Source organism: Pseudophryne corroboree, chromosome 3 (genome assembly GCF_028390025.1).
Source record: "Pseudophryne corroboree isolate aPseCor3 chromosome 3, aPseCor3.hap2, whole genome shotgun sequence".
Lineage (NCBI taxonomy): Eukaryota > Metazoa > Chordata > Amphibia > Anura > Myobatrachidae > Pseudophryne > Pseudophryne corroboree.
Window position 1 is genome coordinate 303,444,816 of NC_086446.1, and position 26,661 is coordinate 303,471,476.

General features: G+C 45.2%; 1 protein-coding gene across 4 annotated transcripts in view; it reads left to right on the forward strand.

The window, feature by feature from the left end:
- The window catches only part of LOC135055374 (uncharacterized), a 902,783-nt gene that overhangs the window by 832,947 nt on the left and 43,175 nt on the right, over positions 1–26,661 (forward strand). The window contains exons 5-6 of one of the 4 annotated variants that reach the window (XR_010243738.1): positions 15,108–15,262; positions 17,720–17,759. The exons of the other annotated variants lie outside the window; for them this stretch is intronic. The gene's annotated coding sequence lies outside the window, so the exon portion shown is untranslated. The remainder of the gene's footprint in view (positions 1–15,107; positions 15,263–17,719; positions 17,760–26,661) is intronic. 4 annotated transcript variants of the gene reach the window in all.

Consider the following 26,661-nt stretch of genomic DNA (forward strand, 5'->3'; position numbering starts at 1 on the left):
ACAATCCTACTGCAGTGTTGCAACATCAATTCCGCTTCCGAAGCCACACACAGACCCTCCTATCAGAGCGCTCTATGCAGCCGGAGTTGAGACAGCAGACAGCGCAAGCTGGAATAGACAGGCACAGTAGTCAGCACAGGCCGGGACTCCGCACACGCACTTCTGTGCATGAAATGTCCGCCGCAATACAGGCATGGTGACCTGGCCCCTGATAGATATCTATCTATTTGTGTGTATATATGCGTGTGTGTATGTATGTATATACACTGCTCAAAAAAATAAAGGGAACACTAAAATAACACATCCTAGATCTGAATGAATGAAATATTCTTATTAAATACTTTGTTCTTTACATAGTTGAATGTGCTGACAACAAAATCACACAAAAATTATCAATGGAAATCAAATTTATTAACCCATGGAGGTCTGGATTTGGAGTCACCCTCAAAATTAAAGTGGAAAAACACACTACAGGCTGATCCAACTTTGATGTAATGTCCTTAAAACAAGTCAAAATGAGGCTCAGTAGTGTATGTGGCCTCCACGTGCCTGTATGACCTCCCTACAACCCACACAAGTGGCTCAGGTAGTGCAGCTATATATATATATATATATATATATATGCTGCAAAGTAAGAATTCTTTCAAAAATAGAAGTGTTAATAGTTTATTATTTATAAATTAACAAAATGCAGAGTGGATGAACAGAAGATAAATCAATATTTGGTGTGACCACCCTTTGCCTTCAAAACAGCATAAATTCTTCAAGGTACACTTGCACACAGTTATTGAAGGAACCCAGAAGGTAGGTTGTTTCAAACATCTTGGAGAGCTAACCACAGATCTTCTGTGGATTTAAACTTGCTCAAATCCTTCTGTCTCTTCATGTAAGCCCAGACAGACTAGATGATGCTAAAATCACGGCTCTGTTGGGGCCGTTTTGTCACTTTCGGGACTCCTTGATCCAATTAATGCTGAACATAGTTCTTCATGACATTGGCTTTATGTTTGGGATCATTGTCCTGCTTCAGAATAAATTTGGATCTTTTCAGACACTTCCCTGATGGTACTGCTTGATGGATAAGTACCGGTCTGTATTTCTCAGCATTGAGGACACCATTAATCCTGACCAAATCCCCAAATCCTTTTGCTGAAATGCAGCACCAAACTTGCAAGGAACCTCCCCATGCATCACTGTTGCCTGCAGACACTCATTATTGTACCGCTCTCCAGCCCTTTGGCAAACAAACTGCCTTCTGTTACAGCCAAATATTTAACAGTTTGACTCATCAGTCCAGAGCACCTGCTGCCATTTTCTGCACCCCACTTCCTGTGTTTTTGTGCATAGTTGAATCGCTTGGCCTTGTCTCCATTTCAAAGGTATTTTTTTTGGGCCACAATTCTTCCATGAAGACCACTTCTGGACAGACTTCTCCAAACAGTAGATAAGTGTTCTGGCCTGACGGCACTGCTGGACATCTTCCGATTTCGAAGGGAAATTAGCATGTTGTGTCTTTCATCTGATGCACTAAGTTTCCATGCTGTTTTGAAGGGAAAATAAGAATTTACTTACCGATAATTCTATTTCTCATAGTCCGTAGTGGATGCTGGGAACTCCGAAAGGACCATGGGGAATAGCGGCTCCGCAGGAGACTGGGCACAAAAGTAAAAGCTTTAAGACTAGCTGGTGTGCACTGGCTCCTCCCCCTATGACCCTCCTCCAAGCCTCAGTTAGGATACTGTGCCCGGACGAGCGTACACAATAAGGAAGGATTTTGAATCCCGGGTAAGACTCATACCAGCCACACCAATCACACCGTACAACCTGTGATCTGAACCCAGTTAACAGCATGATAACAGAGGAGCCTCTGAAAAGATGGCTCACAACAATAATAACCCGATTTTTGTAACTATGTACAAGTATTGCAGACAATCCGCACTTGGGATGGGCGCCCAGCATCCACTACGGACTATGAGAAATAGAATTATCGGTAAGTAAATTCTTATTTTCTCTGACGTCCTAGTGGATGCTGGGAACTCCGAAAGGACCATGGGGATTATACCAAAGCTCCCAAACGGGCGGGAGAGTGCGGATGACTCTGCAGCACCAAATGAGAGAACTCCAGGTCCTCCTCAGCCAGGGTATCAATTTTGTAGAATTTTACAAACGTATTTGCTCCTGACCAAGTAGCTGCTCGGCAAAGTTGTAAAGCCGAGACCCCTCGGGCAGCCGCCCAGGATGAGCCCATCTTCCTTGTGGAGTGGGCATTTACAGATTTTTGGCTGTGGCAGGCCTGCCACAGAATGTGCAAGCTGAATTGTACTACAATTCCAACGAGCAATAGTCTGCTTAGAAGCAGGAGCACCCAGCTTGTTGGGTGCATACAGGATAAACAGCGAGTCAGATTTTCTGACTCCAGCCGTCCTGGAAACATATATTTTCAGGGCCCTGACAACGTCTAGCAACTTGGAGTCTTCCAAGTCCCTAGTAGCCGCAGGCACCACAATAGGTTGGTTCAGGTGAAACGCTGAAACCACCTTAGGGAGAAACTGAGGACGAGTCCTCAATTCCGCCCTGTCCGAATGGAAAATCAGATAAGGGCTTTTACAGGATAAAGCCGCCAATTCTGACACGCGCCTGGCCCAGGCCAGGGCCAACAGCATGACCACTTTCCATGTGAGATATTTTAACTCCACAGATTTAAGTGGTTCAAACCAATGTGACTTTTTGGAACCCAAAAACTACATTGAGATCCCAAGGTGCCACTGGAGGCACAAAAGGAGGCTGTATATGCAGTACCCCTTTTACAACGTCTGAACTTCAGGGACTGAAGCTAGTTCTTTTTGGAAGAAAATTGACAGGGCCGAAATTTGAACCTTAATGGACCCCAATTTCAGGCCCATAGACACTCCTGTTTGCAGGAAATGTAGAAATCGACCCAGTTGAATTTCCTCCGTCGAGCCTTACTGGCCTCGCACCACGCAACATATTTTTGCCAAATGCGGTGATAATGTTTTGCGGTTACATCCTTCCTGGCTTTGATCAGGATAGGGATGACCTCGTCCGGAATGCCTTTTTTCCTTCAGGATCCGGCGTTCAACCGCCATGCCGTCAAATGCAGTCGCGGTAAGTCTTGGAACAGACAGGGTCCTTGCTGAAGCAGGTCCCTTCTTAGAGGTAGAGGCCACGGATCCTCCGTGAGCATCTTTTGAAGTTCCGGTTACCAAGTCCTTCTTGGCCAATCCGGAGCCACGAATATAATGCTTACTCCTCTCCATCTTATCAATCTCAGTACCTTGGGTATGAGAGGCAGATGAGGGAACACATACACTGACTGGTACACCCACGGTGTTACCAGAGCGTCTACAGCTATTGCCTGAGGGTCCCTTGACCTGGCGCAATACCTGTCGAGTTTTTCCCAACAGTTTATAATCATGTGGAAGATTTCTGGGTGAAGTCCCCACTCTCCCGGGTGGAGGTCGTGTCTGCTGAGGAAGTCTGCTTCCCAGTTGTCCACTCCCGGAATTGCTGACAGTGCTATCACATGATTTTCCGCCCAGCGAAGAATCCTTGCAGCTTCTGCCATTGCCCTCCTGCTTCTTGTGCCACCCTGTATGTTTACGTGGGTGACTGCCGTGATGTTGTCCGACTGGATCAACACCGGCTGACCTTGAAGCAGAGGTCTTGCTAAGCTTAGAGCATTGTAAATGGCCCTTAGCTTCAGGATATTTATGTGAAGTGATGTCTCCAGGCTTGACCATAAGCCCTGGAAATTCCTTCCCTGTGTGACTGCTCCCCAGCCTCGCAGGCTGGCATCCGTGGTCACCAGGACCCAGTCCTGAATGCCGAATCTGCGGCCCTCTAGAAGATGAGCACTCTGCAACCACCACAGGAGGGACACCCTTGTTCTTGGTGACAGGGTTATCCGCTGATGCATCTGAAGATGCGACCCGGACCATTTGTCCAGCAGGTCCCACTGGAAAGTTCTTGCGTGGAATCTGCCGAATGGGATTGCTTCGTAGGAAGCCACCATTTTACCCAGAACCCTTGTGCATTGATGCACTGAGACTTGGCTCGGTTTTAGGAGGTTCCTGACTAGCTCGGATAACTCCCTGGCTTTCTCCTCCGGGAGAAACACCTTTTTCTGGACTGTGTCCAGGATCATCCCTAGGAACAGAAGACGAGTCGTCGGAACCAGCTGCGATTTTGGAATATTGAGAATCCAATCGTGCTGCCGCAACACTACCTGAGATAGTGCTACACCGACCTCCAACTGTTCCCTGGATCTTACCCTTATCAGGGAATCGTCCAAGTAAGGGATAACTAAAATTCCCTTCCTTCGAAGGAATATCATCATTTCGGCCATTACCTTGGTAAAGACCCGGGGTGCCGTGGACCATCCATACGGCAGCGTCTGAACTGATAGTGACAGTTCTGTACCATAAACCTGAGGTGCCCTTGGTGAGAAGGGTAAATTTGGACATGAAGGTAAGCATCCTTGATGTCCCGAGACATCATGTAGTCCCCTTCTTCCAGGTTCGCAATCACTGCTCTGAGTGACTCAATCTTGAATTTGAACCTCTGTATGTAAGTGTTCAAAGATTTTAGATTTAGAATCGGTCTCACCGAGCCGTCCGGCTTCGGTACCACAACAGTGTGGAATAATACCCCGTTCCCTGTTGCAGGAGGGGTACCTTGATTATCACCTGCTGGGAATACAGCTTGTGAATGGCTTCCAAAACTGTCTCCCTGTCAGAAGGAGACATCGGTAAAGCCGACTTTAGGAAACGGCGAGGGGGAGACGTCTCGAATTCCAATCTGTACCCCTGAGATATCACCTGAAGGATCCAGGGGTCTACTTGCGAGTGAGCCCACTGCGCGCTGAAATTCATTGAGACGGGCCCCCCACCGTGCCTGATTCTGCTTGTAAAGCCCCAGCGTCATACTGAGGGCTTGGCAGAGGCGGGAAAGGGTTTCTGTTCCTGGGAACTGGCTGATTTCTGCAGCCTTTTTCCTCTCCCTCTGTCACGGGGCAGAAATGAGGAACCTTTTGCCCGCTTGTCCACGAATAGACTGCGCCAGATAATACGGCGTCTTCTCATGTTGAGAGGCGACCTGGGGTACAAACGTGGATTTCCCAGCTGTTGCCGTGGCCACCAGGTCTGAAAGACCGACCCCAAATAACTCCTCTCCTTAATAAGGCAATACTTCCAAATGCCGTTTGAAATCCGCATCACCTGACCACTGTCGTGTCCATAACCCTCTACTGGTAGAAATGGACAACGCACTTAGACTTGATGCCAGTCGGCAAATATTCCGCTGTGCATCACGCATATATAGAAATGCATCTTTTAAATGCTCTATAGGCAATAATATACTGTCCCTATCTAGGGTATCAATATTTTCAGTCAGGGAATCCGACCACGCCAACCCAGCACTGCACATCCAGGCTGAGGCGATTGCTGGTCGCAGTATAACACCAGTATGTGTGTAAATACATTTTAGGATACCCTCCTGCTTTCTATCAGCAGGATCCTTAAGGGCGGCCATCTCAGGAGAGGGTAGAGCCCTTACAAGCGTGTGAGCGCTTTATCCACCCTAGGGGGCGTTTCCCAACGCACCCTAACCTCTGGCGGGAAAGGATATAATGCCAATAACATTTTAGAAATTATCAGTTGTTATCGAGGGAAACCCACGCATCATCACACACCTCATTTAATTTCTCAGATTCAGGAAAACTACAGGTAGTTTTTCCTCACCGAACATAATACCCCTTTCTCTATCGTCCTAGTGGATGCTGGGGTTCCTGAAAGGACCATGGGGAATAGCGGCTCCGCAGGAGACAGGGCACAAAAAGTAAAGCTTTTCCAGATCAGGTGGTGTGCACTGGCTCCTCCCCCTATGACCCTCCTCCAGACTCCAGTTAGATTTTTGTGCCCGGCCGAGAAGGGTGCAATCTAGGTGGCTCTCCTAAAGAGCTGCTTAGAAAAAGTTTAGCTTAGGTTTTTTATTTTACAGTGAGTCCTGCTGGCAACAGGATCACTGCAACGAGGGACTGAGGGGAGAAGAAGTGAACTCACCTGCGTGCAGGATGGATTGGCTTCTTGGCTACTGGACATCAGCTCCAGAGGGACGATCACAGGTACAGCCTGGATGGTCACCGGAGCCGCGCCGCCGGCCCCCTTGCAGATGCTGAAGTCAGAAGAGGTCCAGAATCGGCGGCTGAAGACTCCTGCAGTCTTCTAAAGGTAGCGCACAGCACTGCAGCTGTGCGCCATTTTCCTCTCAGCACACTTCACACGCAGTCACTGAGGGTGCAGGGCGCTGGGGGGGGGCGCCCTGGGAGGCAAATGTAACCTATATAAAGGCTAAAAATACCTCACATATAGCCCCCAGAGGCTATATGGAGATATTTAACCCCTGCCTGGATTCACTAAATAGCGGGAGACGAGCCCGCCGGAAAAGGGGCGGGGCCTATCTCCTCAGCACACGGCGCCATTTCCTCTCACAGCTCCGCTGGTCAGGACGGCTCCCAGGTCTCTCCCCTGCACTGCACTACAGAAACAGGGTAAAACAGAGAGGGGGGGCAAATTTATGGCGATATTTTGATATATATAAAGCAGCTATAAGGGAGCACTTATTATAAGGCTATCCCTGTTATATATAGCGCTTTTGGTGTGTGCTGGCAAACTCTCCCTCTGTCTCCCCAAAGGGCTAGTGGGTCCTGTCTTCGTTAGGAGCATTCCCTGTGTGTCTGCTGTGTGTCGGTACGTGTGTGTCGACATGTATGAGGACGATATTGGTGTGGAGGCGGAGCAATTGCCAAATATGAGGATGTCACCCCCTAGGGAGTCGACACCAGAATGGATGCCTTTATTTATGGAACTACGGGATAGTGTCAACACGCTAAAGCAGTCGTTTGACGACATGAGACGGCCGGACAATCAATTAGTGCCTGTCCAGGCGACTCAAACACCGTCAGGGGCTGTGAAACGCCCTTTGCCTCAGTCGGTCGACACAGACCCAGACACAGGCACTGACTCCAGTGGTGACGGTGACGAATCAACCGTATTTTCCAGTAGGGCCACACGTTATATGATTTTGGCAATGAAGGAGGCGTTACATTTAGCTGATACTACAGGTACCACTAAACAGGGTATTATGTGGGGTGTGAAAAAACTACCTATAGTTTTTCCTGAATCAGAAGAATTAAATGACGTGTGTAATGAAGCGTGGGTTGCCCCTGATAAAAAGCTGATAATTTCAAAGAAATTATTGGCATTATACCCTTTCCCGCCAGAGGTTAGGGAGCGCTGGGAAACACCTCCTAGGGTGGACAAGGCGCTAACACGCTTATCTAAACAAGTGGCGTTACCCTCTCCTGAGACGGCCGCACTTAAAGATCCATCAGATAGGAGGATGGAAAATATCCAAAAAAGTATATACACACATGCAGGTGTTATACTACGACCAGCTATAGCGACTGCCTGGATGTGCAGTGCTGGGGTAGTTTGGTCAGAGTCCCTGATTGAAAATATTGATACCCTGGACAGGGACAATATTTTACTGTCGTTAGAACAAATAAAGGATGCATTTCTTTATATGCGTGATGCACAGAGGGATATCTGCACACTGGCATCACGGGTAAGTGCTATGTCCATTTCGGCCAGAAGAGCTTTATGGACGCGACAGTGGACAGGCGATGCGGATTCAAAACGACATATGGAAGTTTTGCCGTATAAAGGGGAGGAGTTATTTGGAGTCGGTCTATCAGATTTGGTGGCCACGGCTACAGCCGGGAAATCCACCTTTCTACCTCAAGTCACTCCCCAACAGAAAAAGGCACCGACTTTTCAACCGCAGCCCTTTCGTTCCTTTAAAAATAAGAGAGCAAAGGGCTATTCATATCTGCCACGAGGCAGAGGTCGAGGGAAGAGACAGCAACAGGCAGCTCCTTCCCAGGAACAGAAGCCTTCCCCGGCTTCTACAAAAGCCTCAGCATGACGCTGGGGCTTCTTAAGCGGACTCGGGGACGGTGGGTGGTCGTCTCAAAAATTACAGCGCGCAGTGGGCTCACTCGCAGGTAGATCCCTGGATCCTGCAGATAATATCTCAGGGGTACAGGTTGGAATTAGAGACAGATCCACCTCGCCGTTTCCTGAAGTCTGCTTTACCAACGTCCCCCTCCGAAAGGGAGACGGTTTTGGAAGCCATTCACAAGCTGTACTCTCAGCAGGTGATAGTCAAGGTACCTCTTCTACAACAAGGGAAGGGGTATTATTCCACTCTTTTTGTGGTACCGAAGCCGGATGGCTCGGTAAGGCCTATTCTAAATCTGAAGTCCTTGAACCTGTACATAAAGAAGTTCAAGATGGAGTCACTCAGAGCAGTGATAGCGAACCTGGAAGAGGGGGACTTTATGGTATCCTTGGACATCAAGGATGCGTATCTCCACGTTCCAATTTACCCCTCACACCAGGGGTACCTCAGGTTCGTTGTACAAAACTGTCACTATCAGTTTCAGACGCTGCCGTTCGGATTGTCCACGGCACCTCGGGTCTTTACAAAGGTAATGGCCGAGATGATGATTCTTCTTCGAAGAAAAGGCATATTAATTATCCCATACTTGGACGATCTCCTAATAAGGGCAAGGTCCAGAGAACAGCTAGAGATGGGATTAGCACTGTCGCAAGAAGTGCTAAAACAGCACGGGTGGATTCTGAATATTCCAAAATCCCAGTTAATGCCGACAACTCGTCTGCTGTTCCTAGGGATGATTCTGGACACGGTTCAGAAAAAGGTTTTTCTCCCGGAGGAAAAAGCCAAGGAGTTATCCGAGCTTGTCAGGAACCTCCTAAAACCAGGAAAGGTGTCTGTACATCAATGCACAAGAGTCCTGGGAAAAATGGTGGCTTCTTACGAAGCAATTCCATTCGGCAGATTCCACGCAAGAATTTTCCAAAGGGATCTGTTGGACAAATGGTCAGGGTCGCATCTTCAGATGCACCTGCGGATAACCCTGTCTCCAAGGACAAGGGTGTCTCTTCTGTGGTGGTTGCAGAGTGCTCATCTATTGGAGGGCCGCAGATTCGGCATACAGGATTGGATCCTGGTGACCACGGACGCCAGCCTGAGAGGCTGGGGAGCAGTCACACAAGGAAGAAACTTCCAGGGAGTATGGACGAGCCTGGAAACGTCTCTTCACATAAACATTCTGGAACTAAGAGCAATATACAATGCTCTAAGCCAGGCAGAACCTCTGCTTCAGGGAAAACCGGTGTTGATCCAGTCGGACAACATCACGGCAGTCGCCCATGTGAACAGACAGGGCGGCACAAGAAGCAGGAGTGCAATGGCAGAAGCTGCAAGGATTCTTCGCTGGGCAGAGAATCATGTGATAGCACTGTCAGCAGTGTTCATCCCGGGAGTGGACAACTGGGAAGCAGACTTCCTCAGCAGACACGATCTTCACCCGGGAGAGTGGGGACTTCATCCAGAAGTCTTCCACTTGCTGGTAACCCGTTGGGAAAGACCAATGGTGGACATGGTGGCGTCTCGCCTCAACAAAAAACTGGACAGGTATTGCGCCAGGTCAAGAGATCCGCAGGCAATAGCTGTGGACGCGCTGGTAACGCCTTGGGTGTACCAGTCGGTGTATGTGTTTCCTCCTCTGCCTCTCATACCAAAAGTATTGAGAATTATACGGCAAAGAGGCGTAAGGACGATACTAGTGGTTCCGGATTGGCCAAGAAGGACTTGGTACCCGGAACTTCAAGAGATGATCACGGAAGATCCGTGGCCTCTACCTCTAAGGAGGGACTTGCTTCAGCAGGGTCCCTGTCTGTTTCAAGACTTACCGCGGCTGCGTTTGACGGCATGGCGGTTGAACGCCGGATCCTAAAGGAAAAAGGCATGCCGGAAGAAGTCATTCCTACTTTGATTAAAGCAAGGAAGGAAGTAACCGTGCAACATTATCACCGAATTTGGCGAAAATATGTTGCGTGGTGCGAAGATCGGAGTGCTCCGACGGAGGAATTTCAACTGGGTCGATTCCTACATTTCCTGCAATCAGGATTGTCTATGGGTCTCAAATTGGGATCTATTAAGGTTCAAATTTCGGCCCTGTCGATTTTCTTTCAAAAAGAATTGGCTTCAGTCCCTGAAGTCCAGACCTTTGTTAAGGGAGTGCTACATATACAGCCTCCTGTGGTGCCTCCAGTGGCACCGTGGGATCTCAATGTGGTTTTGGACTTTCTAAAATCTCATTGGTTTGAACCACTAAAGAAGGTGGATTTGAAATATCTCACATGGAAAGTGACCATGCTTCTAGCCCTGGCTTCGGCCAGGAGAGTGTCAGAACTGGCAGCTTTATCTTACAAAAGCCCATATCTGATTTTCCATTCGGACAGGGCAGAACTGCGGACTCGTCCGCATTTTCTCCCTAAGGTGGTGTCAGCATTTCATCTGAACCAGCCTATTGTAGTGCCTGCGGCTACAAGTGACTTGGAGGACTCCAAGTTACTGGACGTTGTCAGAGCATTAAAAATATATATTGCAAGGACAGCTGGAGTCAGAAAATCTGACTCGTTGTTTATATTGTATGCACCCAACAAGATGGGTGCTCCTGCGTCTAAGCAGACGATTGCTCGTTGGATCTGTAGCACAATCCAACTTGCACATTCTGTGGCAGGCCTGCCACAGCCTAAATCTGTAAAGGCCCACTCCACAAGGAAGGTGGGCTCATCTTGGGCGGCTGCCCGAGGGGTCTCGGCATTACAACTTTGCCGAGCAGCTACGTGGTCAGGGGAGAACACGTTTGTAAAATTTTACAAATTTGATACTCTGGCTAAGGAGGACCTGGAGTTCTCTCATTCGGTGCTGCAGAGTCATCCGCACTCTCCCGCCCGTTTGGGAGCTTTGGTATAATCCCCATGGTCCTTTCAGGAACCCCAGCATCCACTAGGACGATAGAGAAAATAAGATTTTACTTACCGATAAATCTATTTCTCGGAGTCCGTAGTGGATGCTGGGCGCCCATCCCAAGTGCGGATTATCTGCAATAATTGTACATAGTTATTGTTAACTAATTCGGGTTATTGTTGAAGGAAGCCATCTTTCAGAGGCTCCGCTGTTATCATACTGTTAACTGGGTTTAGATCACAAGTTGTACGGTGTGATTGGTGTGGCTGGTATGAGTCTTACCCGGGATTCAAAATCCTCCCTTATTGTGTACGCTCGTCCGGGCACAGTACCTAACTGGAGTCTGGAGGAGGGTCATAGGGGGAGGAGCCAGTGCACACCACCTGATCTGGAAAAGCTTTACTTTTTGTGCCCTGTCTCCTGCGGAGCCGCTATTCCCCATGGTCCTTTCAGGAACCCCAGCATCCACTACGGACTCCGAGAAATAGATTTATCGGTAAGTAAAATCTTATTTTTTGGTGGTACTTGTATTATCAGAAATGTGTAAAACATTTTTCATTGCCTCAATCATGTAACGTGTGGCCCTACTGGAAGTCACATTTGTCTCTTCACCGTCGACACTGGAGTCCGTATCCGTGTCGGCGTCTATATCTGCCATCTGAGGTAACGGGCGCTTTAGAGCCCCTGACGGCCTATGAGACGTCTGGACAGGCACAAGCTGAGTAGCCGGCTGTCTCATGTCAACCACTGTCTTTTATACAGAGCTGACACTGTCGCGTAATTCCTTCCAACAGTTCATCCACTCAGGTGTTGACCCCCTAGGGGGTGACATCACTATTACAGGCAATCTGCTCCGTCTCCACATCATTTTTCTCCTCATACATGTCGACACAAACGTACCGACATACAGCACACACACAGGGAATGCTCTGATAGAGGACAGGACCCCACTAGCCCTTTGGGGAGACAGAGGGAGAGTTTGCCAGCACACACCAGAGCGCTATATATATACAGGGATAACCTTATATAAGTGTTTTTCCCCTTATAGCTGCTGTATTGTTTATACTGCGCCTAATTAGTGCCCCCCTCTCTTTTTTAACCCTTTCTGTAGTGTAGTGACTGCAGGGGAGAGCCAGGGAGCTTCCCTCCAACGGAGCTGTGAGGGAAAATGGCGCCAGTGTGCTGAGGAGATAGGCTCCGCCCCCTTATCGGCGGCCTTATCTCCCGTTTTTCTATGTATCCTGGCAGGGGTTAAATGCATCCATATAGCCGAGGAGCTATATGTGATGTATTTTTTTGCCATATAAGGTATTTTTATTGCGTCTCAGGGCGCCCCCCCCCAGCGCCCTGCACCCTCAGTGACCGGAGTGTGAAGTGTGCTGAGAGCAATGGCGCACAGCTGCGGTGCTGTGCGCTACCTTATTGAAGACAGGACGTCTTCTGCCGCCGATTTTCCGGACCTCTTCTGCTCTTCTGGCTCTGTAAGGGGGACGGCGGCGCGGCTCTGGGACCCATCCATGGCTGGGCCTGTGATCGTCCCTCTGGAGCTAATGTCCAGTAGCCTAAGAAGCCCAATCCACTCTGCACGCAGGTGAGTTCGCTTCTTCTCCCCTTAGTCCCTCGATGCAGTGAGCCTGTTGCCAGCAGGACTCACTGAAAATAAAAAACCTAATTTAAACTTTTACTCTAAGCAGCTCAGGAGAGCCACCTAGATTGCACCCTTCTCGTTCGGGCACAAAAATCTAACTGAGGCTTGGAGGAGGGTCATAGGGGGAGGAGCCAGTGCACACCAGCTAGTCTTAAAGCTTTTACTTTTGTGCCCAGTCTCCTGCGGAGCCGCTATTTCCCATGGTCCTTTCGGAGTTCCCAGCATCCACTAGGACGTCAGAGAAAGGGTATTCACACCAAATAGTGATTTGATTTAGATTCTTCCTCTGTTCATTCACTTTCCATTTTGTTAATTGATAAAAATAAACTATTAACACTGCTATGTTTGAAAGCATTCTTAATTTGCAGCATTTTTTTGCATGCCTGCCTAAAACTTTTGTGTATATATATATATATATATATATATATATATATATATATATATATATACACACACACAGACAGTCAGACACACATGCACAGTGTGTGTGTGTGTGTGTGTGTGTGTGTGTGTGTATACATATATGTGCTGTGCTATAAAAGAAACTCAATAAATATATATAAATATATTTGTGTTCTGGTATGAATGGTCGACCATCCAAACGGAGATATATATATAGCAGAAATTATCAGACCAGGTAACGTGTTTTTTCCAATCAATAACTGTCTAGCTTTGGTGAGTCTGGGCTCAATGTAGCCTTAGTTTCTGGTTCTTAGCTGGCAGGAGTAGAACCTGGCAAAAGGAAATAAATCTGCACAGGATACAATAATTTTGTTCTGTGAATTTAGAGGTATTATTAATAGACCAACATAGAGGCTTACTGAAATAATAAGTTCAGCAAATAGTTGGTGGTGCTCCAGAAAAATAGTTATGACAACTATAAAACAACAGATATGGTCCTTTGGAAAAGACAAAGAACCAAAAAAAAGCAACTATAGGCCTTTTCCTGGGCACACTTGAAAAATTGAAATGATGAAATTATTAAAAAATAACTTTTATTGATATATACTTTAAGAAAAAGCGAGAGCTGGCATCAATGATTAAAGAACATGAATATTTACAAGTACCAATGTACCTATTATGGGCAAAATAATAATATAAATGAGCGAAAATAAATAAACCCTCATCCATAGAGAAAATTCATATATATCCTCAGTGGGCATTTCTGGGTGGTAACAAAGGGCTGGCTAGCCGTACATGGGTGTGTCAGTCTAAAATGCAGTTACATTGACACAGGTGGCCATGTTCACAAGAAAAAGCTGCATAGGACTGGTGTAATCTTTAATGGCGTGTCTTAATACACACAGTGTCAGATTAGCTCCACAGCTTGTCTGCATCTCAGTAGGAAGACAATTGGCCATAGGATTAGTTTAAAGTCCACCTCTAAGTCAAGCCCTGATTATGTGATTGATTTTGAATGCACTGAATTTCCCATCTTAAAGTTATTTTCAATCCTGTAGAGTTTATTAACGTGGTGTAAATGTGCAATATCCCAGGCAACAATTATCTTTGTTCCATCCAGTGCAGACTACAGTATAGTGCACTGCAAATCTACACCTTACTAGTAAAATGGGTATCCGCATGATAGATCTACACTGTCTAGTTAGACAAACAATAGGTCGACAGGTTCAAATGGTCGACATGATACTGGTGAACACAAATGGTCAAATGGTCGACATGTTTTTGAGGGTTTTCTTTATGTTTTCCCAACATTTCCTTGATTTACTATCCATGTGGATATCTATTGGGAAAAGTAACCTATGGCGAGTGGAGCGAGCCACCTTGCCCAAATGGGGTGAGCCAGTGAAGGTCTACGTTTCTACTGATGTGGTCACAGAACATGAATTATACAAAATGTGACCAAATACATGTGTCAACTGTTGTCATGTTGACCTTTTGTACCTGTCAACCTTAACCACTGTTGACCTTTCATCTGTCAAACTTTTATACCTGTGGACCTATTGACTGTGTATCTAGACAGTGTGGATCTTCTATACCTCACCCAGTAAAATGCCCTTTACTAAAATGAAATAATCTCTGTTAGAATTGTTTGCAAATATGTATAACTGAAATGGTTTCTAAGTATTTGGAATGTGCCCATTTCTCTATATATACTAAATTCAATACTATGGTTTTACATTTGGAACATTGCACTGTTTACAGTGTTTTGTTAATGTGTTGGGAGCCAGTTTAATAATACCGGGAGTGTTTTTATTTTGGAAGCTCTTTGTCATTATAATGCAATCTGTGTGTTTATCAAGCTCACTATAAATTTGCTTTGGACATGTATGGGGCTCTATACACAAACTCCAGATGATCTTATATTTTTAGACTGAATTTAAGAAGACTCATTTCCGGTTGTATCAACAGAAAGGATTTGGTGGAATTAGGAGAAGCATTTTTTTTCTAATAAAATTACAAATGTATTAGCTCCTACTTATGTTGTGTATTATATGTAAATCCTAAATAAAGTAAAAATAATAATGGGTATCTTGATACTCTCCCAGTATTATAGATATGTTGATATTTCCCAACATAGATCATATGCCGGAGATGTTGGCAGTTGTAGTGTGGAAACTGGACAGGAACATGTGCCAATACTCACAATGTGCTGGCTCCTAGTGCATGTATAGGCAGCTTTCTCATGAATAATGGCCGCCTCTGGAGACTGGAAGAACCAGGACAGAAAAACAGGTTGGTCCCCCAGAATTCTGCTTCCTTGCTAACTGAGAAAGAAACATTGGGACAGATGTATTAACCTGGAGAAGGGATAAAGAAGTGATAAATGCAAGGTGATAATGCACCAGCCAGTCAGCTCCAAACTGTAATTTTTCAAATCCATAATGATTGGCTGGTGCGTTATCACCTTCCACTTATCACATCTTTATCCCTTCTCCAGGTTAATACATCTTCCCCATTGTTCTTTAGAAATACTCTGTATATAATATAAATAATTTGTATTTTGCAAAACTATTTTGGTGCTTGAGATGGTTTTCTTCTAGTTATATGTAAGTTCAGCAATACTTTCCATCCAGCTTGAAACACAACCCAAACCTCCACAGTCCTATCCTCTATCATGTAAAGCACAGTCTGTGAGGAGACTTGTCCGGCAATAGGTGGTGATTACTGTAAGTGTAGAGACACTGCGCCTTTTCTGATCAGTCTTCTGTAGGATAGTATTTGTAATGCATGGAATGTTACTAGGATTGTCTCCAAGGGCAGTGTGCACTATTCTTATCAAATGCTTTCTGTAGTTCAATCCCTTATTTATTGTAACAGAGTCCGTCTCTTGACAGCATGGGGCCTGATGGTTTGCGTACAACACTGCAGTGCACCCTAAGCTGCAGCCTGATTGACATGCTGCAGCCATTTAGGGTGGGAAGGGGGCAGCGCCGGGAGTGTTCCTGAAAATGGGAGTGTTGCCCCATATTCTAGGAGTGCCTAGGCCAGTGTCTGCGTTATGACGCCTCCTGCAGCATTAGTATTTGCACACAGCAGCTGCGTTCACCCTGAATCACCCTCATAGTGCGCCATCCCATTGTCCGTTAGTGCCTCACTTGTACAATTAACATAAAAATCGGTACAAATTAGGAAAAGGGACATGGCCACGGGTAAATGGGGCGTGGTCATGCCCCTTTTCCTATACTATCAATGGAATTTTGGAGTCTTAAAAATCAGTACAGACCATAAAAAAGGTACTGTACCTGCCAAAAAGGTACAGTTGGAGGATTCTTTGAAGAAGTCTGGTGTGACGAAACGCGTTGGATTCCCTGCAGTGACTCCCATTGCCTATCTTAAAAGTTAAGTCAGAATTCCTTAACTTTTACAAAGACTTTTATGCTTTTACCAGTGCTTGTGAATTTTTTATGTTTTATTCCACTTTTATATATTATTAAAAAAACTTGTTTGTTAATCTTATATATTTTTTGGCTCATAAATTCTAACTTTTGATGATCATGTTTTAAACAACACTAGTCGCCGGTACCCATATCCCCCCATTTCATATATATATATATATAGCAATAGTGAATTTGGCACCTTGGAGCTATTATAACACTTGTATGTGGCATTGAATCACTCTATTTTTACTAGTAGGAGTGTTATAATAGCTCCAAGGTGCCAATTTCACTATTGCTACATATTTGTTTTCTGGTTCCTCCTAACAGGGAACTTAGTGAAATAAGGCAGCCGGTTCTAATCATTGAATAAGATATATACCCTACTACTCTAAGTCCAATTAGCGCATCAAGAGAGTCTTGTGTTTTGAATAAGTTGATTAAAGGCACCCGTAAGAGAGTGTTAAGTGTTCCAGTCACAAGGGAACACGGTGACTAGCATCCAGAAGGGGGTGCAGGGACGTCAGGTCCATTGGACCTGTACTAAAGTGATCCTGTACTGCTATGAACTTGTACTGCTGTAAACCTGTTTGTGATTAACCCTTAGTAAATAGTAACGTAATCTGCCACAATACAATCACAATTTAGTTTTGCATATTATCTTGAAGTGAAGAGGATACAGTGAGTCAGGTTTCTTTATAACAAAAAGTTACATTTTAATAGATATTTATATATAAAGATTTTCTTCTACAAAAACAAAAAAAAATCCAGACAAAATGTAGTATTGGAAGATTTTCCACAATAAATATTCCACATTTATAACTGAGCAGTTATACAATGATAGCATGACATAACACTATATGTTGCTTGATGCTAGAATAATTTATATCTTTTTGGCAAAGACCTTTAGAGCGCAGCTTAAGGCACTTTTTATGTTTCATAATGAAAGCAAATAATTTTAATTGCTGGTTTGTTTTGTTTTAGCAAGAAACAAATTACCTGGATACATTCAAATTTAGGTCACAGATTATATTGTAATCATATGGAGGACAGAGAGGATTTTCAGTCTAATGAATGAAGTTTAACAGAGTAAATTTTAATGCCACATAGAAAAACATGTATATTTCCAAGTCGGAAATAGGAAAATATATATGTGTACAGCAATCCTTGATCAGACAGAATCTAGATATCTGTACTTTGAACTGTTCTAGTAGAGGGTTATATTATTTAAAATATTGAAAGTATTAGCTTTGGGCACATTCTATATATTCTTCACCTTCTTATTGACTGATATACATTTTTTTTTTTTTTTTAGGAGGCAGAGAGCACGTTCTTGATTTACCAGCCAATATTAAGTTTGTATCTAATACATTCATCTCTGTTGACATTATTACATATATCAAAGTTTATTAATCTGAAAATATACCTGCAATAACTGAGAAGCATATAATTATAGTTTACGTGATAACTGCTCCAGGAATTCCTGTAAGTAGACGTAATTAAATATCTGCCTAGAGGGATGAAGCTTTTCTAATTTACAGCAATCTGGGGCAATTTAGATATGTGTGTCCAATCGCCCCAGGGTCCAGATATAAATTATTGAATGACTGTTTTCTGTGAAATTTGCAAACCAGCACCTTGGGAGCAGTAAATAATTTTCCTGATGGATATTCTGTCAGAACAATTAATAATTAGAAATACTGAAAATGTTAGGTAAGCGTTTATTAACAGTGGTGATGTTTTGTTTTTTTCTTATAGTGGCTAGACTTCTCATGGGGGAATCATTTATAGCATGCACTATGTTTGAGTACCAGGGTAATATTGTCCAAAGGCCAGAGGTACAGTACCAGGATGGGCAAGTACTCTCTGAGTGAGGGTTCAGTCACAAGTGCTCAACAGATAGTAGCTACCCTTCCCCCCCCCCGAGGTGTCTTTATGGGGGTGACTGTGCACATAGTCCCCTTCTATTTCTATATGCTGCCCATGATTCCCCACCAGTGTTCATTGCCAGTGGGAAGAAGCAATTGGGGGTTTTTCCCATTTTTTTTATTTGGGCACTTTGCTGCAGATGACAATTAGGTTCGTCATCGGCTGTTTTAACCACTTAGCTTTTTTCCCCAAAATCGCGCAGAAATTGTTGTTCTTTAATTGAATAAAGTTTAAAGATATTTTTAAAGATATATTTAAATATTTAATTTAAAAAATATATATATACCTAGTGGATGTTTTGCACCGCACCCCCCAATCCTGTGTCCATAGGCCTCCACTTTCATTTTAATTCCCATCCCCCATCAGAAATATTGCCCGTAATTTCATAAGATCCTCTGATATATCAAGCCCCACACCCCCTGGTGGTGAGAGATCCCCTGGCAGAGCCCCCACCCTTACCCCCAGTGTCAATGTTGCCCAGTTAAATCCCCCCACACCCTGCACCCTCCAAATGTGTAATTTTTTGAATGTTTTTATTAATATACCCCCCGCCTAAAGCTCCTCCCCCTCGCCTTTTTGCAGATTGTGGAATGGTGGGGGGGGGCTGATCATCACCATATTTGTGCTTGGTGATGAACCATGTTCCCCTACTTGCACGTTTAGTTCCGGCGCATGCATCCCATAATGGCGTGCACAATGCACTCTAGGGCATGATTTTGGGAGTGATGTCGGCAGCAACGGACCACGACAACTCTTCCGTGGGGCCCCAGGACAACGTCTGTTCTGCACTTGGGCAAAATACCGGGAAGTCTACTCAATATTTTAAAGTAGCAATCATTTAATAGGCAAAACCAACTTTGTTTTATTTTTGTAAAATGATTGCCACTTTAAAACACCAGGCAGACTTGTTGGAACCCCACAGATGTCTGCAACTCACAGACTATTATATGTCCCCAAAATCTGACTTCTGCCATCTATGGGCAGCTAAAAAAGTCATGTCCTTTTGGACAGAGAATAAAGCTTTGCGTCCTCCCACAAAAAAAACCTGTCGATGTCCCCTTCTCCAACACTTTCTCATTTAAATCTTGGCTTGCAAATCCTAAGTGATCATTAGACTCTGCAGATGAGGGGTAAATAGTAGTGATAAAAATATTAATCCCAAAGGATAAATATGAGGGGTCTTTCTTTTTCACTTTGGACACAAAGTTCTACCAAGCAAATACCTATCCGGGATTCTGATACGAGGACGTCTGCATACTACAGTATTATTATTATTTATTACCAGTTATTTTATATAGCGCACACATATTCCGCAGCGCTTTACAGAGAATATTTGCCCATTCACATCAGTCCCTGTCCCAGTGGAGCTTACAATCTATATTCCGTACCACATGTACACAGACACATTCACGCTAGGGTTAATTTTTGTTGGGAGCCAATTAACCTACCAATATATTTTTGGATTGTGGGAGGAAACCGGAGTACCCAGAGGAAACCCACGCAAATACGGGGAGAATATGCAAACTCCGCACAGTTAGAGCCATGTGTCATGGACCAGGGACTCACCTCTGGTGATGATCTCCAGGGGCTCTCTGTCAGATGGCTAGCGCTGCCGCGGTGGAGGTCTATGAGGGCCGCTGGTGTGCTGCAGCTGAGAGGGAGCTGGTGACTGTGCGGCCTGCTGTCACTGGAGCACTGTGCAGGGAGGCTGTCTGTGTAAGATCCCATGCTCTGGAGCACTGTGCAGGGAGGCTGCCTGAGCAAGCTCCCCTTCTCTGGCGTGTCTGCAGTACTGGGAGCCGCCATGTTGGAGACTAATTCATAGTATGCCAATGGGACTTGGTCTCTGGTCTCTTCCAGCCAATCACAGGCTGAGCTCTCTGGTAAAGGGAGCAATCCGGTTTCAAACCTTGCCAGTGCTTTGTTTCTGTCCCAGTACAGGTGTTTTAGCTCTGCGCTCCCACAGGTCCACCTGTGTGCCTTTCAGTGTCTCTTGGATTTTCAGCTCCACGGAACTCTCACCTCAGCTGTCGTTTGCTGCACAACTACCAGTGGTTACCCCGGTCTCGCGGGTCACAGCTTGCCACTTAGGACAGTGTCTCCTGAAGGTCTATCCGTAGAGGATTTCCCAGCAGTTCTGCAGTGTTCTTCAGTCACGTCTAACAATCATCCACTCTGCAAAACCTCTTCAGTGTTCTTCAGTCACGTCTAACAATCATCCACTCTGCAAAACCTCTTCAGTGCTTTTCAGTCACGTCTAACAAGCATCCATTCTGCAAAACCCCTTCAGTGTTCTTCAGTCACGACAATTAACTATCCAACGTGCAGATTCTGCAGTATTCACTAGCCATATCAGACAGTCGTTTATTATACAGACTTTTCAATACTCTGCCCATGAATACTCTGCAACCTAATCTCTTGGAACTCTTCATCTTTGTTCTTTGAATATCAGCTCTTATATGTATTTCCGTTAATAAAAGCATATGAGAAGAAACTACATTTGTCCTCCTCGTTTTCTCCTTGCAGAGGCATGCACTTCTACCGCTAGCACACATCCAACGGATTCACAAATTCTACCGGCTCTGACAGTAAGCACTGGCCAAATGGATCCGACGGGTGAGCAAGCATCTGGAGGTGATGCCACGGCCAGTATCCTGTCTCGTTTAAGTGCACAAGAATCCATGCAAGTACAACTGATTCAAGCCATGCAATCTATGTCTGCTCGCCTAGATACGCTTCATCTTGCTATTACTTCATCTCAGGTTTCAGTTCCTGTATCTTCTCCTCCAGTGTCAACAGCGCCAGTTCCAGTATCTCGCCTACAATTACCATCTCCTAGTAAATTTGATGGGAACCCGAAGTTATGCAGAGGATTCTTAAATCAGTGCGAAATTCAATTTGAATTACAGGCTGCCAGTTTTCCGTCTCCTCGAACAAGAGTTGCCTATATTATTTCTCTATTGACCGGTCAAGCATTGGAGTGGGCGTCTCCTCTATGGGAAAGAGCCGATCCTATTCTTTCGAACTACTCTGCGTTTGTATCCGCTTTCCGCAAGATCTTCGATGAGCCTGGCAGAACTACTTCAGCCTCCTTAGAGATTCTTCGTCTTCGCCAGGGATCTCGCTCTGTCAGTCAGTACGTGATTCAGTTTCGCACCTTGTCCTCTGAACTAAATTGGAACGAAGAGGCATTGGTTGCCACGTTTTGGAACGGGTTATCCGATAAAATTAAAGACGACTTGACCACACGAGATGTTCCTGCCAAGTTGGATGATTTAATATCCTTGTGCAACAAAGTAGACCTTCGATTTAGGGAACGATGCTTAGAAAAGTCCAAGTCAGAGCGCTCCAGTTTTCAGTTACATTCAAGACTCCGGCAGGACTCTCGTGCACGACAACTATCACCTCCCATGGGGGAGCCAATGCAGGTCAATCGTTCTCGTCTTTCTAATGAGGAGCGCCTACGCCGTCGCCAGGAAAATCTCTGCATGTACTGCGGATCATCTGATCATTTCGTCAAATTCTGTAGCCTGCGGCCGGGAAACTACCACTCCTAGCTTATTCAGGAGAGGTTAAGCTAGGAGTTTCCATGGAATCATGTGTAAGGAAGGAACCTGTATTGCCAATTTGCCTGGAAGTCCCACCTTCCTCCTTCGAGATTTCTGCACTGCTCGACTTTGGTGCTGCGGAGAACTTTGTCTCTTCTGCTCTGATTCGGCACGCCAGAATTCAGACAACTCTTTTGGATCGGGCTGTTTCCATCACAGCAGTGGATGGAAGTCGTATTCCAGACGGTGTCATTACCCTTCGTACTGTACCACTCAAAGTCAAGGTGGGGGCACTGCATTCCGAAGTCATCTCCTTTCTCGTGATTCCTAAAGCCTCTCATAACGTTATCCTAGGGCTCCCCTGGTTGCGAAAACACAATCCACAAGTTGACTGGCAGACCATGGAGATTCTTTCCTGGGGTAAAACCTGTTTCGACACTTGTTTAACAACCGTGGCACCACTGTGCACAACTCAATTCTCGGAATTGCCACTGGCTTACCGGTCCTTTCTAGATGTCTTCAATAAGCATGGGGCAGACATCCTGCCACCTCATCGGAAATGGGACTGTCCAATTGACTTGATACCGGGTAAGACTCCTCCCAGGGGCCGAATTTATCCTTTGTCACTACCAGAGACTCAAGCAATGTCAGAGTATATCCAAGAAAATTTAGCTAAAGGCTTTATCAGACCATCTTCCTTCCCTGCAGGAGCAGGATTCTTTTTTGTAAAAAAAAAAAAGATGGAGGTCTACGGCCCTGCATTGACTACCGGGGACTCAATGATATAACTCTCAAGAATCTGTATCCCCTGCCGCTAATTCCAGAATTGTTTGACCGGGTGAAGGGGGCTTCAATATTCACTAAGTTAGATCTACGTGGAGCCTACAATCTGATTCGCATTCGCCCAGGGGATGAGTGGAAGACAGCCTTTAATACTCGGGACGGGCATTATGAGTATTTAGTAATGCCTTTTGGGTTGTGTAATGCCCCAGCTGTTTTCCAGAATTACGTCAATGAATTATTTAGAGACTTGCTTTACAAGTGTTTGGTGGTTTACTTAGATGACATTTTAATATTCTCTAAAGATCTGGAGACTCATCGAGCTCAAGTGAAGGAGGTGCTAACACGACTGAGGAAGAACAAGTTATATTGTAAACTGGAGAAATGTACCTTCGAAGTTCCCTCCATTCCTTTCCTTGGCTACATTATCTCAAGTAGCGATTTACAGATGGATCCAGCTAAAGTTCAGGCAATTCACGACTGGTCCATACCCTCTACTTTGAAGGGTATTCAGCGGTTCCTGGGGTTCACAAATTTCTACAGAAAATTAATTAAAGGTTATTCGTCCATTGTGGCTCCCATTACTGCCCTCACCAGAAAAGGAGCAAGTCCATCCTGCTGGCCACCAGAAGCAATAGCAGCCTTTGAAACCCTGAAACAAGCTTTTACATCAGCACCCATCCTTCATCAACCTGATCTGAATCGACCCTTCATACTGGAGGTGGACGCTTCTACAGAAGGGGTAGGAACAGTACTGTCTCAACTCTTTGAAGATGGAAAGATTCATCCTTGTGGTTACTACTCACGAAGGTTCTCATCCGCTCAGCATAACTACGCCATTGGTGAGCAGGAATTGTTAGCTATTAAGTTGGCTTTTGAAGAGTGGAGATACTTGTTAGAAGGAGCTTTACATCCTATTGCTGTTTACACCGATCACAAGAATCTGTTATATTTGCGGACAGCCCAGTGTCTCAATCCACGGCAGGCCAGGTGGGCCCTATTCTTCACACGATTCAATTTCAAGCTCTTTTATCGACCGGGTCCTTTAAACAAGAAGGCGGATGCTCTCTCTCGTTCTTTAAGCTCCAACGAACCCTCAGATTTCTCAGGGAAACAACTCATCTTGGATCCAGCCTCTTTCTGTGCAACTCAGCTCACTCCAACTCCGCCACCAGGGAAAATTTTCGTAGCCCCCGAACTCCGAAAGAAACTGCTCATGTGGGCACATAATTCTTCCTTTATGGGTCATGCAGGGAGACTTAAGACCCAAAAATTAATTCAGCGTTCGTATTGGTGGCCCCAACCTAGAGCAGATGTACAAGATTCATAGCTTCCTGCCCAAAGTGTGCACAACATAAGAGTCCAAAAGGTTCACCTCCAGGTCTTCTGCATCCATTACCCATATTGACTCAACCCTGGACTCATATCTCTATGGACTTTATCACTGATTTACCTCCTTCGAAAGGACGAAACACCATTTGGGTTGTTGTTGATCGTTTTTCGAAAATGGCACATTTCATACCCATGATAGGTCTTCCATCTGCACCTTAGTTATCAAAATTATTCATCTCAGAAATCTTTAAGTTACATGGAATGCCCACTGAAATTGTTTCCGATCGTGGACCACAATTTGTTGCCCGATTTTGGAGATCTCTCTGCTCTTTTGGAATAAAATTGAACTTTACATCTGCCTATCATCCCCAATCAGACGGACAAACGGAAAGAGTAAATCAGGATCTGGAGACCTTCCTACGTTTATTTATGTCTTCTTCACAGGACGATTGGCTGGATTTCCTCCCACTAGCAGAATTTGCTCATAACAATTTATACCATACTTCTTCGGGATCTACTCCATTCTTTACTAACTACGGATTCCATCTTCGAGTTCCAGAGTTCCAGGCTTTACCAGCTTTAGAGGTTCCTGCCGCGGATCAGGCACTCAGACAGTTTTCTGAGAATTGAAAACAAGTACGTAAAGCTTTGATCAAGTCATCTGCATGTTATAAGTCTTTTGCTGATAGAAAACGGAAAGCCATTCCCAGCCTTCGAGTAGGAGATCAAGTCTGGGTCTCCACACGCAATTTACGTCTTAAAGTTCCTTCGAAAAAATTTGCTCCTAGGTTCATTGGACCATTTCCTATTGAAAAGGTACTAAATCCTGTGGCTTACAAAGTAAAATTACCATCTTATATGAAGATTCCCAATGCATTTCATGTTTCTCTTTTAAGACCTTTAGTGCTCAATCGCTTTCGTGCAGCCCTGCCTAGACCTCCTAAGGTTCAAACCATGCAAGGTGAGGAGTTCGAAGTTAAAAGTATACTGGATTCCCGCAGACGATATGGTCGTGTCCAATATCTCATAGACTGGAAGGGATACGGTCCAGAGGAAAGATTCTGGGTATGTGCGGAGGATGTTCATGCACCAAAATTGGTCCGTACCTTTCATGCCAAGAATCCTACCAAAGTCCGAGGGTGTTCGGTGTCCACCCTAAAAAGGGGGGGTACTGTCATGGACCAGGGACTCACCTCCGATGATCTCCAGGGGCTCTCTGTCAGATGGCTAGCGCTGCCGCGGTGGAGGTCTATGAGGGCCGCTGGTGTGCTGCAGCTGAGAGGGAGCTGGTGACTGTGCGGCCTGCTGTCACTGGAGCACTGTGCAGGGAGGCTGTCTGTGTAAGATCCCATGCTCTGGAGCACTGTGCAGGGAGGCTGCTTGAGCAAGCTCCCCTTCTCTGGCGTGTCTGCAGTACTGGGAGCCGCCATGTTGGAGACTAATTCATAGTATGCCAATGGGACTTGGTCTCTGGTCTCTTCCAGCCAATCACAGGCTGAGCTCTCTGGTAAAGGGAGCAATCCGGTTTCAAACCTTGCCAGTGCTTTATGTTTCTGTCCCAGTACAGGTGTTTTAGCTCTGCGCTCCCACAGGTCCACCTGTGTGCCTTTCAGTGTCTCTTGGATTTTCAGCTCCACGGAACTCTCACCTCAGCTGTCGTTTGCTGCACAACTACCAGTGGTTACCCCGGTCTCGCGGGTCACAGCTTGCCACTTAGGACAGTGTCTCCTGGAGGTCTATCCGTAGAGGATTTCCCAGCAGTTCTGCAGTGTTCTTCAGTCACGTCTAACAATCATCCACTCTGCAAAACCTCTTCAGTGTTCTTCAGTCACGTCTAACAATCATCCACTCCGCAAAACCTCTTCGGTGCTTTTCAGTCACGTCTAACAATCATCCATTCTGCAAAACCCCTTCAGTGTTCTTCAGTTACGACAATTAACTATCCAACGTGCAGATTCTGCAGTATTCACTAGCCATATCAGACAGTCGTTTATTATACAGACTTTTCAATACTCTGCCCATGAATACTCTGCAACCTAATCTCTTGGAACTCTTCATCTTTGTTCTTTGAATATCAGCTCTTATATGTATTTCCGTTAATAAAAGCATATGAGAAGAAACTACATTTGTCCTCCTCGTTTTCTCCTCGCAGAGGCATGCACTTCTACCGCTAGCACACATCCAACGGATTCACAAATTCTACCGGCTCTGACACCATGGTGGGAATCGAACCCATGACCTCAGTGCTGTGAGGCAGTAATGCTAACCATTACACCATCCATACTGCCTGTACAGTACAACCAAAATTAAATATAGTGGTTGGTTAAAAAATTCTCAAGATTAATTTCAAAGCCCAGATTCCTTCCGCCCACAGTAACAGTAAGTTTTCATTATCCAAGCAAGCCAGCAGTGACCAGCGTAATGCATTATATTGATGGAATTCCCTTTTTAATATCTATTCATAAGGTGTTTTTTTAAACTTTAATTGATAGGAAATGAATACTTTGCTGGAGCAGTCTTTCACTTTGGACATACCAACCAAGGACACCTGGCATTAATAGCGTTTGTGCCGAATACTTGAACAATACTAGTGAAACTGCACCCAAAGAGTAAGCCCCTCATCTTCCACAGACCTGTAGGGAAGTAGTTCCCAAACTGGGTGACTCTG